This window comes from Lipotes vexillifer, unplaced genomic scaffold, assembly GCF_000442215.2.
Source record: "Lipotes vexillifer unplaced genomic scaffold, Lipotes_vexillifer_v1.1 scaffold260, whole genome shotgun sequence".
NCBI classification, from domain to species: domain Eukaryota; kingdom Metazoa; phylum Chordata; class Mammalia; order Artiodactyla; family Lipotidae; genus Lipotes; species Lipotes vexillifer.
Window position 1 is genome coordinate 510,739 of NW_006778123.1, and position 16,130 is coordinate 526,868.

A 16,130-nucleotide genomic window follows, 5' to 3' on the forward strand; every position below is an offset into this window, starting at 1 on the left:
AAGCCTTCCCACAAAGAAGACTCCAGGCCACCCAGGCTTTCTTGGCAAGTTAAACCAAACATTATGAGGAAAACATAATTCCCGTTTTTTTTTCTGCTTTCTCTCTCTTTTTTAAAAGCATTTTTTAAAAATTGAAGTATAGTTTATTCATAATGTTGTGTTAGTTTCGGGTGTACAGCAAAGTGAATCAGTTATACATACACACATATCTATCCTTTTTCAGATTCTTTTCCATTATAGGTTATTATAAGATATTGAATGTAGTTCCCAGTGCTATACAGTAGGTCCTTGTTGTTTATCTATTTTATGTATAGTAGTGTGTATATGTTAATCCCAAACTAATTCATCCCCTCTCGCATCCCCTTTGGTAACCATAAGTTTGTTATAACCATAATTCCCATATTAATCAAATACAATACTTCTAGAAAAATGGGGAAGGGAAGGCAAAAACAGGGAACACTTCAACTTTTTATGAGGGTTAGTATAACCCTGATAGGAAAACCTGACAAGGAGAGCAAATTGAAGGAGAATGGTATTTACAGTTTTACCCATGAATGTAGGTGCAAAAACTGGTAAGCAAAATATTAGCCAAATTTAGTTTTATATAAGGAGAATAAGACGTTTTGAGCACATTGTTGTTTTAACACCAGAATTCAAAGTATTAATTGATTAATGGAAAGAATATGATTATTTCAATAATTGTAGCATAAATGATTAAATCAAATACTTATTCATGATAAATGCTCATGGAAAACCAGTGATGGAAGGGAAATTAATCTAATAAAGGGTATCTGCAATGAACCATATACCAAACATCCTACTTTATGGCAAAACGTTTAAAGCTTTATATTCCTTACAGTGTTCTGTTGACAAACCTGGGACCTTAGACTCTATAGTGTTTCCGCTCAGCCTGGATTTTGTTGATTCCATATACATGGAGCATTTCAGCATGTTTCTCTCTCCTCTCTGTCCCTGTCCTGCTAATTGGAGCTGGATTATTTTATTTCTTGAAACATAGTAGTCATAGTTGTTTTGTAATCTGTATCATGATAGTTCTAATGTCTGAATTATTTTCAGGTTCCTTTCTGCTGCCTGATATATGTGCTGTGTATGGTCCGTGGTGTCTAGTTTCTTTGTGTCTTCACTTTTTAACCTTGAAAAACGATTTGTGAGAAAAAAAGTATTTGTGGCTGCTTTCAAAGAGGATTTTTGTTTCTGCTGGGTGCCTTGAGGCCTTCTCAATCAGAGACCAGTTTTCATGGGTGGAGTTTCCTTGGGCCATTGCTAACCCAGGCTACAAATCTGAGCAAGAGCTGCCCAATGGCTGCCCATCTGTTCAAAGATGGGAGTTTTTTTAAACTATCTTTTCTTTCTCCTATGTAAAAGGAAACTTTTTTTTTTTGTCAATATGAAAGCAAACTTTCCTAAAATTCTAGGGTACTGGTTCATACCTCCCCTTAGGGTATAGCCTGTGAAATCTCAGCTTAAAATGGGGAGAATCACATTATACCATTTTCACCTTGGGTAGCCCTGGACCTTGTCTGCTCATTCCATGCCCAATGAAGCAACTAAAAAAAAAAAAAGCTACATGTTCTCTGACTAGAAAATGTCCTCAGGGCAAGAATAGCTTTTGTGCTCTGGTGCCCCATCTGCTTCTTTCAGTTTCTTTCTTCTCTTAGCTTTTGGCCTAATAGTTCCTTATCTTCTTTCAGTAATTTGATGCTTTTGAGATTTTTTTTTTATAGTTTATCCAACATCTTTAGTCATTATCAGTGGGCATATTAGTTTGAATAACCTAACCCATCATAACTGGAAATAGAAATTTGAGATTTCATTAGTTTCTTGCTTTTATCTCTCTGTCTGTCTCTTTTTTTTTTTTTTAAACCTTTGGCCGTGCCACGCATCATGCAGGATCTTAGTTCCCCAACCGGGGATAGAACCCGCTTCCCCTGTAGTGGAAGTGTGGAGTCTTAGCGACTGGACCACCAGGGAAGTCCCTCTTGCTTTTATATCTCAAGACACCTTGCTAAATGTTACATTCTTGCATCACACTATATTTTTTTTCCTTAACTGTGTGCTTTGTAGGCCATTGTTCCATTTTCTTCTAGCATTGAATTTTGATATGGAGATTGCTAAAGCCAACCTGATTTTCTCTATCCTTTATAGCTGACATGCTCCTTTTCTATGTATAAACCACTTTTTCAGAGTCAGACTTGGAGAAAATTTACTATAGTGAGTCTCTTAGCTATTGAGCACCTCCTACTGCAAGATAAGTAGGCAAAGAGTAACCTCCAACTTCCAAAGAGCATGCAGGAAATCAGCTAAATTTCTTTTGTTCTAGTTTTATGTGTTTCACACACATAGATATATGACTGAAGATGCAAATATGGATAATTGTGGGCATACATTCTTTTTATTAGAAGCCTACTATGTGCTAGTATTTGTGCTATGTGCTTGATTTATAGCTTTGAACATAGGACATGCATCCTTGATCATATTCAATTCAAAGAGCTAGGTATTCAAGAATAACCAAACAACTATTATTTAGAGTTGTGATAAGTGCAGCCAGGACAAAGTACAGGGTGTTATGAAAGCATAAAACAAAGACCTAATCTAGTTTAGAAGATTTGGGTAAGTTTCAGTGAATAAGTCACAAATTAATTAGAGACCTGAAGGATAAGGAGGAATTGGTCAAGTGAAAAGTTGTGCACTGAGCCTGTGGGCAGAGGGGATTATGTGTAAAGGGCCCAAGGTTGAACAAAGCTCGATGACTTCTAGGAACTGAAGAAAAGTTACCACTACAGCAGCATTATGAACAAAGAGGAGAATTGCCAGTGAGTGTGGAAAGTCAAAGCCCAGGTCATAGAGGCTTTGTGGACAACGTTAAGGAATTGTGACTTCATCCTGATAGTAAAGAGAATTATTAGAAGTTTTTTAAGCTGGAAAAAGATTTGGTCATATTTTTGTTTTTATAATACAGAATTATTCTAGCTGCAAATGGAGAATGGGCATGGACACAAGTAGAAATGAAGGCTCCAGTTAGCAGCTGATTGTGGGAGTCCAAGAAAAGACAAAGACATTTTGAACTATTGTGGTGGTAATAAAGATCTAAGGGGCTTCCCTGGTGGCGCAGTGGTTGAGAGTCCACCTGCCGATGCAGGGGACACGGGTTCATGCCCCGGTCCGGGAAGATCCCACATGCCGTTGAGCAGCTGGGCCCGTGAGCCATGGCTGCTGAGCCTGCGCGTCCGGAGCCTGTGCTCCATCACAGGAGAGGCCATGGCAGTGAGAGGCCCGCGTACTGCAAAAAATAAAATCAAATCAAATAAAAAGATCTAAGGAAGTGTATTCACAAAATATTTAGAAGAAGGATCCTTGGGGTGTGGGGATGTATTAGATGTAATGAGATGATCAAGAGTGCTGCCAAGCTTTTCTGAAGGAATTCCTCTCATTTCTCCTAGGAAAGAAAAGATTTATATTCTCCTTCTGGAATAAGGCTTTAACTATTCAGAAAGTGGTAAACATTGAAAGTTAGGTCAATATGAAACTTAATAGAGGCAAACACAAAGAGTCACAGGAGGAAAGAGAAGGAAATTCCTGTAAAAGGAGCTAAGTAAAAGCTGTACAGCTTTGGGGGATCTTAGGGAAATCAGAGGAGTTAAAGGAGTTCCAGTTGGGGACCTGATTTTTGGACTCAGTCCCTGCCTGCACTCCCACATGCCTTCCCTTACCCTTCACGGGCCCCAAGTGTCATCCTGGTTTCTGGGATCTAGCCTCCATGCTCTAGCTCTCACCAGTGTCCCCTGTGTGGCTCAGATACTTTCCACCCTTTGGATTGGGCCCTATCTAGTTCCAGCCTCTGAGGCTAAAGCACAGTGACCCTCTACCGTAGTTAGATAAAACTTGGTTTCCTGGTTTATAGCTACCAGTTATTGAACATCTACTCTATAGCATTCTCTTTCCTCTACATGGAAGCAACATTATGCCATTTAATCCTGACAACTTTGAGGGACAACTTTGCTCTTTCCATGTTAAAGATGAGGAAAATGTGGAAACTGAGGGTCAAGGAGTTTCAGGGACTAGCCCAAGTTCACAATTCCTGTGATTGGCAGATCTGTGGTTCTAATGCTGGTCCACCCACTCCAGAACGCTGACTTCATGGGGTGCTATGACTCTGGTTTAGTCTCTCAGCTTTACCTCAGGTTCTTAACCTCTGCCTGTGTTTGCAAGCCCAGTCTAGAAATACTACTTGGTTTCTGATGGTTTTCTTTGTGTAAGCATTTGGCTTATCATTCTTCACCCTCGACTGCACCCTGATTCCTTCTAACTTTGCAGTAATGGCATACAGAAAGAGCCAGAGCCCTGCCTATGAGAAAGCAATTTCTGTCAATTTAACTTTATTTGGAACACTGAGGATAAGAGGATTAATTCTTGGGCAGCTTTGCTGCTTAGCTAATTGATTATTTGTAATTTTCCTATTAATTTTTTGGCTGCACCCCTTGCTTTCTTTAAGAGTCTCTTAAGTCCACTTTCTGTTTGCACTGCGTATCTTCCTTTGAATGTTAACACAGAGATATATGTTAGGTTTAGGAATGCAGTTATTTACCCCTGCATTATCTTGTATTGGTAAAAATCTGAAACAAACTAAATGTCGTTAATCTGGTTAAATATAATATAATTATCCATTAAATGGAACTCAATGCAGCCATTAAAAAATTATAGAATAATAATTCTGTCATGGAAAACTATTACCAATATACCTTAGTTTTTAAAAAGAGCTAACTAAACTGCACGTTTAGCATGTTGCTACTTTAAAAATTATATATATACATATACATTTGTTTCAAATATGCACTTAAAACTTATGCTATACATAAAAATATTGGGAGGTTAAGTAATTGGATTTCGGAGATTATTGTTACCTTTTAATTTTGTTTCCTCTTCCCCTTTATAAAAAACTTTTCAACATTGAGCCCAAGCTTATTAAAGATAGAAGCTTGTTAAAAAGAACATTTCCATGATTTCTACAATGCAGATTTCTATGATTCTGTTGTTTGGTTTCAGTTCTCATAAAGATATAGAGTAATTTGGGGAAGATTAGTATTTTATTATTTATTGATCATTTTCCCTTTATATCACTGTGAAGCAAGTTGATTTGTTCTTAGTACTTACTGTTTCTAACTTAGATATCTGAAAGTCTTGGTTCAGGTCTTAATGGTACAGTTTATTTCTAGGACATTAACATGCAGAGGGTTTTGTATTTCTTTAGTGCAGTGGTTCTCAAGCAAGGACACTGTAGAAATCTATGAGAATAGTAACCAGAGTTGGTGGCCTGTTGCTGGGATTTCCAAAAGTTTAGCAGGCACTGGGGTACAGATGAAAGGGCAGAGTTGAAAATTGATAGACATGGGTACAAAACCCAATTCTTTTCTCAGCTAGCTTTGGAAAAGAAAACAAGTGAAACTGTCAGGGCCTCTATTTTCTTACCTTTAAAATGGGGATAGCAGTATTAACTCAGAGGGTTACGGGGAGATCTGAATTAGAGTAACCCTATGTAAAGAGACTGATGCATGAAAGGTACTCAAATAAACAGTCGTGTTCTCCTCACTCCTCTCTACAACAGAAACCACATGTACTGCAACGACTATTCACAGGATAACCTAAATCTCTCATTTCTTTGATTTTGGTTGTAATCATATCACTTTGCCGTGGAATCATTTCTGTTAGAATTTTAGGAAAATTTCCAGTTTCTCAGTTACCCCCTCATTACTGCCAAAAGCTCTGTTGTACTTTTGGTAACGAAAATTTCCCAAAACCTGGGATCCAATAACAAAACTGTGTTAAAATGGTCTTTGCTGAGAGGGAGGACGGGGTTACTTAGCTAGGACCGCACCTAACTTTTGAAGTGAACACTAGATGGCAGCATTCAGGTGGGATTTTATGCATCAGACCAAATGGGCTACTTTCCCCCTACTCGCCCCCACCCCAAAAAAGAAAAAAACAAACAAAAAAACCCCACAAGCCCAGTGATCTTCCTGCTTGCCTTAGGTTAGTTAGGGACAGTATTTGAGAATGCGGTTTGCCAGTAGCTAAACTATAAGAAGTACACTTGGGAGAGGGGAATAATAGTAAAAGGTTATTATAGTATTTACTTGTGCCAGGTGCTGTTCTAAGCACTTTTACTTATGGTAAAACAAAGAGTAAGTAAATTAACAAACAAAACTCTAGCCTAAAAGCCCCTCCCCCCCATTAAACTTCTGAGAAAAAGTAAACATGAAGTGATTTCCTCTTTCTCATAGTGGATGGACAGGTAGGTTTTTTTCAGTCTCTTCCTTCTTTATCACTTTCATTCATGCTTTCAACAAAATAAGTATTTCTCACAACGTTGTAAATCAGCTGTACTTCAATTTAACAAAAACTATAGCTTAAAAAATAAAATTAATTCCAAAAAATCTCAAAACAAGTATTTCTTAAGTATATACTATATTTAGGGTGCTAAGTGGGTCAGTTTGTGGCAGAGATAGGAAGGTAAAATAATTCACATAAGATTAAGCCTCTAGCCTTTCAGGGCACTGCAGAGTGAAGAGGAAAGAGCACTGATACTGTAGGACAAGGTGGAGTGTGCAGCAAAGGAGCTGTGAGTCATTTTATATGGGATGAGCATAGAGTGAGAAAGAGATTAATATTTATTGACAGCATACTACATTCCAGAACCCTGCTAGGCACTTTATATACAGTGTTTCAATTATGAACATTTATTTTCATTTATGTAAGTGGTTGTTAATATTTCCAATTCTGGCTGAGGACATTGAGTCTTAAGCAGGTTAAGTAACCTGCCCCCAGGGCACAGAGGAAGGGGTAAAATAAGGCATCTTGGATGAATAACAGTTGCTGCTCTTTGTTTCAATTTATAAAGAGAATACAGATGTATTTTTCAGGATATAAAGTAATAGATGTACATTACAGGATGATAGAGTTTTGACCCGCCAAGTGGAGGTAAAAGAAGCTCTAGGCACAGAATGGACAAAGACACAGGAGCCAGAGGATTTGGGGCTGGAATAGCAGATATTCAGTCGGATAAGAATGTGTGTAAACAGTGCCTATTTTATTTTGTTATAAATTTACTTATTTTCGGCTGTGTTGGGTCTTCATTGCTGCATGCGGGCTTTCTCTAGTTGTTGCAGAACGTGGGCTCAATAGTTGTGGTGCACAGGCTTAGTTGCTCTGCAGCATGTGGGATCTTCCCAGACCAAGGCTCGAACCCGAACCCATGTCCCCTGCACTGGCAGGTGGATTCTTAACCACTGCGCCACCAGGGAAGTCCCAACAGTGCCTCTTTTTTTAATAAGTTATTTATTTATTTATTTATTTATTGCCTGCATTGGGTCTTCGTTGCTGTTCCCGGGCTTTCTCTAGTTACAGCGTGCGGGGACTACTCTTCGTTGTGCTGCACGGGCTTCTCATTGTGGTGGCTTCTCTTGTTGCGGAGCACGGACTCTAGGCGCACAGGCTTCAGTAGTTGTGGCTCGCGGGCTCAGTAGTTGTGGCTTGCGGGCTCTAGAGGTCAGGCTCAGCAGCTGTGGCGCATGGGCTTAGTTGCTCCGCGGCATGTAGGATCCTCTGGGACCAGGGCTCGAACCCATGTCCCCTGCATTGGCAGGCGGATTCTTAACCACTGCACCTCCAGGGAAGCCCCAACAGTGCCTCTTCAAAAGGGGAAAAGAATCCAGTTTAGAAATCTGCCCCGGGATGGAAGTTACCTGTGAAGTCGGTCATTTAGGAGAGTCCTCCATTTGACCCAGCACCTCTGCTCTAGTTCAGCCCCTGTTGTATTTTCCCTGTTGCCTTCCACATTTTGATCTTATCCACAGAACTCAGATCGGTGAGGGACATCAAGTTCTGGTCCCCCACACCTGAATAGTTTTGATTTTTTCACTTCAACACTCACTTTTTCATTCTAAAGCCACCTTCCTGCTAAGCACTGGCCTGTAAGATGAATGTGCAGATGCCACTTATATTGGGTCCCTGCCTCAGGTCCTCTCCTCCAAACCCCTGTTAAATTGGCAGATCCTAGAGCATAGTAGGGGACATGTGGGCTACTCCCTTTATATTTTCTCGCACATTCAGAGTGGTTAAAGCACAGACTTCAGTCTGGCACACCCACCTTTGATGAAATATGGTAGGAGAAAAGGGAGAATCCCAGCATTAGAGCCGGGATTCTGAAGAAGGAAGTGCTCAGGTTGTTAGCAACACTGTGCTGAGGGCTTTCTCAGTCTCTGTGTGCTTCAGGAGATATGGGAGCCCACCCTCAGGCTGCTGAAGCCCCTAAAGGCATGGCCCATTCTGAAGCCATGTGAGGAGTTGTGGTATAGAAAGAAATATATTTGGTCTTTGTCCTCAGTTCCTGGCACAAAGCTCCTAAAGTCCTTGGAAGTTCCAGAGTGACAGAAGTGTCTTTTAAAAGTTATCCATACTTGGGCTTCCCTGGTGGCGCAGTGGTTGAGAGTCCGCCTGCCGATGCAGGGGACACGGGTTCGTGCCCCGGTCCGGGAAGATCCCACATGCCGTGGAGCGGCTGGGCCCGTGAGCCATGGCCGCTGAGCCTGTGCTCTGTGAGGGGAGAGGCCGCAACAGTGAGCGGCCCACGGACCGCAAAAAAAAAAAAAAAAAAAAAGTTATTCATACCAGAGTTGATGCTGACTTAAGGTGGAGTCCCTAGATAGCCTCAGGATAGGGCTAGTCACCAGAACGACCAAGTGATTAGAGGGCTGATAATGTCAACCCCACCCGCTGACCTCCAGGAAGGGAAGGCAGAGGGACACTATAGATTAAGCTGTATGAAAATTCTTGAACTACAATATTTGATGAGCTTCTGTGTTGGTGAATGCACCCATGTGCAGGGAGGATGGTGCACCGCAGTTCCACATGGACCCAAGCTCCTGTGCTCAGGACCCTTCTGGACCTCGCCCTATGTACCTTTTCATCTGGGTGTTCATCTGTATCTTTTATAATATCCTTTATAATAAACTGGTAAACATAGGAAGTTCTGTGAGCCTCTCTAGCAAATTAATTGAACTCGACGAGGTGATCATGGGAACCTTCAACTTACAGCTGGTCATTCAGAAGCACAGGTGACAACCTGGACTTGCAAATGGCATCTGAAGTGGGGGCAGTCTTGTAGAACTGAGCCCTTAACCTGTGGGATATGACGCTATCTTCAGGTAGATAGTGTCAGACTTGAGTTAGATTGTAGGACATTCAGTTGGTGTCCTCTGAGAACTGGAGATTTGCTTGATGGTATTGGAAAACACTCCAGGAGTCAATGCCCAAGGCTGAGCTGGTCACAGAGCTTTGGCAATGATTGACCTGGTTTTGGCTCCAAGTAGCTCTCACTTCATTCCCTGCTGTAGGCCTTGACCTATCCCAAACTCTAGAGTAATCCACTAATCTGGCCTCTAAACTGGGGAAATACATAGGAGGTTAGTTTTCTGCTTAGCCTGGGGTGGGGATGGGTGGTGATCCACCTGGACCTTATTTCCTGGTTCCAATAACTGGGATTTTAGCTGGATTTTAGTAACCGGCACTCTATATCATTCAACGACCATGTCACCCAAATTATCTTAAGTTCTAAGTAGATTTTCTATTCCCCCAGTGTCTCTAGGGCCTCACCGATTCCTTACAGTATTGGAATTTAACGTCAAATTTAAGAGACTGGATCTTTCTTTGGAGTTACTGCTTGCTAGAACTTCTGCCTACTAATAGCCTTAAAAAAAAAAAAAAAAAAAAAGTTTCTTGAGGCCAAGCTCTGGCTGCTGGTGCTGAAAAATCCTCTTCCCACCCCACAGTGGCTATTGCTAAACAGCTGAACCTCTCAGATTCCAATCTCCTGAAGGCTCCACACTCGCATTCTTATGCTTCCCCCTGAACTGTGAACTGACCCATGACCCTTCCCATCTAACAGGCTCTCCAAGTCCCTCCTCAGGAAGCATCACCACCACCACCACCAGCCAATCCCAGTCTGACAAATTAATTAGGGGTTATCATCTCCACTCTACTCCTTTTTTTTTTTTTTTTTTTGAGGACTGTATTTGTATGTGCTCCAACGTCTCCAGACGTGTGGATGAGCTGTTCATCTTCTGATACAGTGTCTCTATATCCATTGCGTTTCCTTTCCAAAATGGGTAGAGGAGGTTCTATGTGCTATTTCAGAGGTCATTTTTTGTAGAGAGAATAGGATTTGAGGGGGGAAAAAAAACAAACCCGACCTATGGTTTATTTGCCCTTTTCACAAGCTGGCCACCAAGTGAACTTTGGAATTGACTCTGTGATACCTGTTGGTGTAAAAATCTGACCAGAGAGTGCTGGATTACACCACTGAGGTCAGCACTGGCCAGGAAAACCCATGTAAATGTGTCATCCAGTGCCACAAGGGTCAAGGTCAGCCTACTTTTAAAACTTTCTCTGTTCACTGTTTCCTCAAGCCACCATGGGATTTTCCTCCCTTTTATCACCAGATATCTCAAGCAGATGATTGGAATCTGCTGCATCCCTTCCCACATCACTCTCAACTTCAGCCCTGCATAGACAGGCTCTAGACCTGGGGTAATTGCCTCTCAGAGGTCACTGTTTCTCTTTCCCCTGACCTCCCTGGGGCACCTGGGCACAGTGCCCCCACCTTGTCTGACATTTTCTCCTCTCTGGTCTCCAAGACTCTAGGCCAGCCCATGTCTCCTCCCTCTTTCTCAACACTTTTCCTTGCTTCCTGCAGGGTCTTTGCTTTCTCTCCTCAAATACGGGTGACCTTCAAGGTTTGTTCTGATCACTTTTGTCAAACCCCTTCCCAGAGAGCTTACTTGGACATGACATATATCCCCCTCACCCGACCTCCCCCTGGAAGTAGGTGGTTCTCAGGCCCAGATCCCTAGACCTGACCTCTGATCTTACATTATTACTGACCTGCTGTGTCCTTTTCCTGAGTACCCCTTCCCCGCAACATCAAACTCACCTTTTTGGAGGCAAAGTCAACTTCCTACACCCTGGACTCGCTTTCCTCCTGGACAGCCCCATTTCCATTATGTCTGCCAACATCCTCTCATTTCCTAGACTCAAAACTTGGGAGTGACCTTTTATTCTTTTTCTCTTGTCCCTTACCTATTCATAGGAAGGGTTTTCATTATATCTTAATAATATCAAGTACTATTTTTGTTTTAAAGTTTTAAAATATTTTCAGGAGTGCATTTTTCCATCATAATTCCCCTACATTAATATTAGGCTTAATTATATATATTTAATTTATTATGGGGTCGATGTCTCCTTTTTAAATGACTGGATTATTAGTATTTAAATATAACCATAGGTACTTCTTTGACTGTACGGGTATCCCAACTCACTTTTCCTGGCTTTTCTACAAACACAGAGGCTGGGAAAGCTGAGCCTTCCCAGTGTACAGGAGTGGCCATGAGACTGGGTCTGACTAATAAGATTCAAGGAGAAGTCTGCTGACTCATCTATTAGGTAAGGCTTTAAATATATGACGACTCAATTTCTTAATCCAATTCCTATATTTTCTTTTTTTTTTAATTGAGATATAATTGACATATAACATATGAATTTTAGGTGTACAACATAATGATTTGGTATATGTATATACTGTGAAATGATCACCACAATAAATTTAGTTAACATCCATCACCACACATAATTACAAATTTTTTTTCTTATTATGAGAACTTTTAAGATATAATTTCTTAGAAATTTTCAAATATACGACACAATATTGTTGACAATTGTCACCATGCCTTACATTACATCCCCAAGACTTATTTGTCTTATAACTGGAAGTTTGTATCTTTTGACCACCTTTACCCATTTCTCCCACTCCCCTACCCCCACCTCTGGCAACGACCAATCTATTCTCTGTATCTATGAGTCCAGTTTTTTAAAGATTCTCCTTATCAGTGAGATCATATGGTATTTGTCTTTCTCTGTTTGACTTATTTCACTTAGCATAATGCCCTCAGGGTCTATCCGTGTTGCTGCAAATGGAAGGATTTGCTTCTTTTTTTATGGCTGAATAATATTCTATTGTATATGTACATCACATTTTCTTTATCCATTCATCTGTTGATGGATACTTAGGTTGTTTCACCTATATTTTCTTTTTTTAAAAATAAATTTATTTATTTTATTTATTTATTTTTGGCTGCATTGGGTCTTCGTTGCTGCGTGTGGGCTTTCTCTAGTTGCCGCAAGCAGGGGCTACTCTTTGTTAGGGTGTGCAGGCTTGTCGCTGCGGTGGCTTCTCTTGTTGCGGAGCACAGTCTCTAGGCACGCGGGCTTCAGTAGTTGTGGCTCATGGGCTCAGTAGTTGTGGCTCATGGGCCCTAGAGCTCAGGCTCAGTAGTTGTGGCACACGGGCTTAGTTGCTCTGCGGGATGTGGGATCTTCCTGGACCAGGGCTTGAACCCGTGTCCCCTGAATTGACAGGCAGATTCTTTTTTTTTTTTTTTTTTAAATGGCTTCAAATGCTTGGCTTTTTTTTTTTTTTTTTTTTTTTTTTTGGCTGGGTTGGGTTTTTTTTTTTTTGGGGGGGCTTTTGGCGAGCGGGGGCCACTCTTCATCGCGGTGCGCGGGCCTCTTGCTGTCGCCGCCTCTCTTGTTGCGGAGCACAGGCTCCAGACGCGCAGGCTCAGTAGTTATGGCTCACGGGCCTAGTTGCTCTGCGGCATGTGGGATCTTCCCAGACCAGGGCTCGAACCCATGTCCCCTGCATTAGCAGGCAGACTCCCAACCACTGCGCCACCAGGGAAGCCCAACAGGCAGATTCTTAACCACTGTGCCACCAGGGAAGCCCTCACCTCAAATATTTTCTTATTGAAGAAACAGAATAATTTCCCCCAGGGAGTTCTACACTTCAGCCATGTTCTCAGGGTGTTTTACATCCTCGTCTCTCTCTAAGGCCATAGAGACGACCTCACCACCTGCACATCCCCATGGATTCTGTAGGGAGGAAGTGGTCAAGCAGAGTCCCACAGGCACAGAAAGCACGTTGGTGGTTACCAAGGTCTGGGGGGAGGTGGGAAGGAGAAGTAACTGCTTCATGGGTATGGGTTCTTCTTTTGGAGTGATAAAAATGTTTTGGGTCTAGATGGTAGTGGGGTTTGCAAACATTGTGAATGTACTAAAAGCACTGAATTGTTCACTTTAAAATGGCTAATTTTATGTTATGTGAACTTTATCTCAATTAAAAAAAAAAAAGAGTCCCACTAGCCGAAACATCATCCTGCCCTACTTGTTCTTCCCAGGAAGAGGAGGGATGGGGAATGCTGTAGCAGCGGCATGTAGGTACGTGAGTCACAGACTGATGAGAACCAAGAATTCTCCACCCTCTTTGTTGCTCCTCTCCCATGGTTTACTTAGGGGTATTGACTGTGAAATGGACTGGCCTCACATCAGACCTAAGAGAAAAGGAAAGAAGTTCGCTGTAACTTAGGAAAAGCATGTCATATAAAGATTTCCATTATTATAAAGGCAGACATAAAATACAATGAATAAAGTTAGTTACTTGATACAAACATAAAAGTTCATTGTTATATAGCTATTTTTTATTATTAAAAATAAAGTTCCCAAATAATGTGTAATATTATGTGGCTTGTGTAATAAAGAGAAAGAGGGATTCAGCAATTCATCTAGAAAAATCACCGATGGACACTTGCAGGACTTCAGGTGAGAGCTGAGTGGATTGTCTGTTTAAAGGAATTCACACTGAGTTGTTAATGATGTTTGGCATGGCAGTAATTGCTTTTAAAGGAGAAACTCATTTACAGAGATGTATCTCTAGTTGATGTATAGTGGGAAGAGATATTTTTGGACAGGGGCCACTGGTGTTCCTCTGTTCTCTGCTTCCCCACCCCACCCTTAGTCAGCCAGGAAACAAAATTCAGGTACTTACCTTGCATCTAAGTCCTTTGACAATTCTGCTTCTCTTGGAGAACAAAGCATCACTGGTGTGTGTGTGTGTGTGTGTGTGTGTGTGTGTGTGTCAAAAAGCATCACCTGAGAGCCAGGCCTTCTTGGCTCTCTTACTGGGAATCTAGAATATATTGAATATATGTCTTAATCCTATCTTAAGTAAAAGAGCCTGTGGTTTCACAGCATAGCATTAAGCCTACAACCACAACGCCAGCATTTACAGTGCCAATATCTTGTTTAGATGAGAAGAAATATGCCACTATTATTTCAGCTTTTCTGTCACTTGTGCCCTAATCTAATCCTAAATAATAAGGTCTCTGTACTGCAAAAGGCAGATATTTTGGGGTAATGCAACTAATCCCTGCCAGTTTCCTTTGAAACAAGATATTAGATGCTAAACCCGGGTGTCATTTAGTTCTGGTTGCAGAGCGAATCCTGAACATGATCCAAACACATGATATTTGTAGATGTAAGCATCCTTAGGGCTTGAAGGATGTTTCCTGAATGCTGATCATGTGCCAAGCTCTGTGCCAGGCATGTTTAAGATGCTGCTCTGCATTTATTCTGCTTTATGATTTCTATGGATTTGAGAGAAAAAGTATAATGCAGTGGATGAGAGGAGGGAAGGAAACATTTTAAAGCATTTCCCCAGATGCTTCTCTTTAAGCCCCTCAAACCCAAGCACTGTACTCCTTTTCTGTTTCTACGTGGATGCTCTCAGATTTATCTACAAGGTGACCATGATCTGGGCTCCTGTTCCTGTCTCTCCCTGCCCAGACTAACAAGGGCCCATTTTTGTGGGGATTACATGTCTTTCAAGAAGGTTTCCTTCTCCTAGTCACAAAGTGGTTGTGGACACAGAAGTGCTCAAAAGAGACAGATTTCTTTCTCCCCAGCCCTTTCCCATAGCCCAGTCATACAAAGCACTGCTGAATAAAATCACTTCTGCATTTCTTAGAATATATCACTCATATTATAGAAATTTGTTTCATCAACTGCTCTACCTGAAATATCTCATTCACTTCTCACTGTAACTGTGTGAGCTGGTACTATTTGCATCTCTCCTTTATAGCTGAAGACTCTGGGGTTTAAATTCATCCAAGGTCACCAAACTAGTGAGCAGTGAAGGCAGGATTTGAATTTGGGCAACAAGACTTCAAAGCTTATGTATCTGACTACTAAACTATATTGTCTCCCTAATGTAAGTGCTGAATTCCTGTTAATATAGACCCTTCAAGTCTAAGCATTACCATGGAATTTAGTTTGGAAGATACTAAAGGATCATGAAATACTGAATTTTTTTGTAAGACGCATTTTTAGTGAGGGAGGTTTTTGGCACACAGTTTAAAGGGACCTTGCTTTCAGATATGGCTGGGTCCAGGTTCTCAAATGATGTGATTTGAACTGGATATTTCTTTTTATTTGTCCATTTCTGTGTGATTAAACCACTTTTGGGGAGGTTGTTATATACATTGAATCTAATCCTATCTGATGTGCAACCCCAGTTCTCAGAGCTCTGGGCAGATTCACTTAGCTTAGCTTGATAAGCTAACATGATAATGGAAACTAATGAATGTGGCCAGGGGGATTTACTACTCTTCTTTGCAAGGCCTGTCTCCCATGCTCATACCTGTGGCCCTGGAGTGGAGTCAGCCCATCCAAATACATGGCCTGACAATGTGGGGGAAATGCTTTCCCAAAGAAAGCCATTGTGTTCTTACCAGAAGCAGGGAGAGTGGGTCAGGAAGGAATTTCAGCTACTCACTGCAGTAATTAAAGGATCTTTTCTATTTACAAGACTTGACATGCTAGTATAATGATGAAGCAGCCTCCTCCAATAGAGAGGATCTTGGAGTTAGGACCCGAAGTCTTATATTCTAGCCCTGTTTCTACTGAAACAAACTAACAGTCCATTCCTTGACCTCAGTAACTTCTATACACCAAAGGACTTGAATAAATCATTTGTGTAGGGCTTCCCTGGTGGTGCAGTGGTTGAGAGTCTGCCTTCCAATGCAGGGAACACGGGTTCGTGCCCCGGTCCGGGAAGATCTCACATGCCGTGGAGCGGCTGGGCCCGTGAGCCATGGCCGCTGAGCCAGCCCGTCCGGAGCGTGTGCACTGCAATGGGAGAGGCCACAACAGTGAGAAGCCCGCGTACC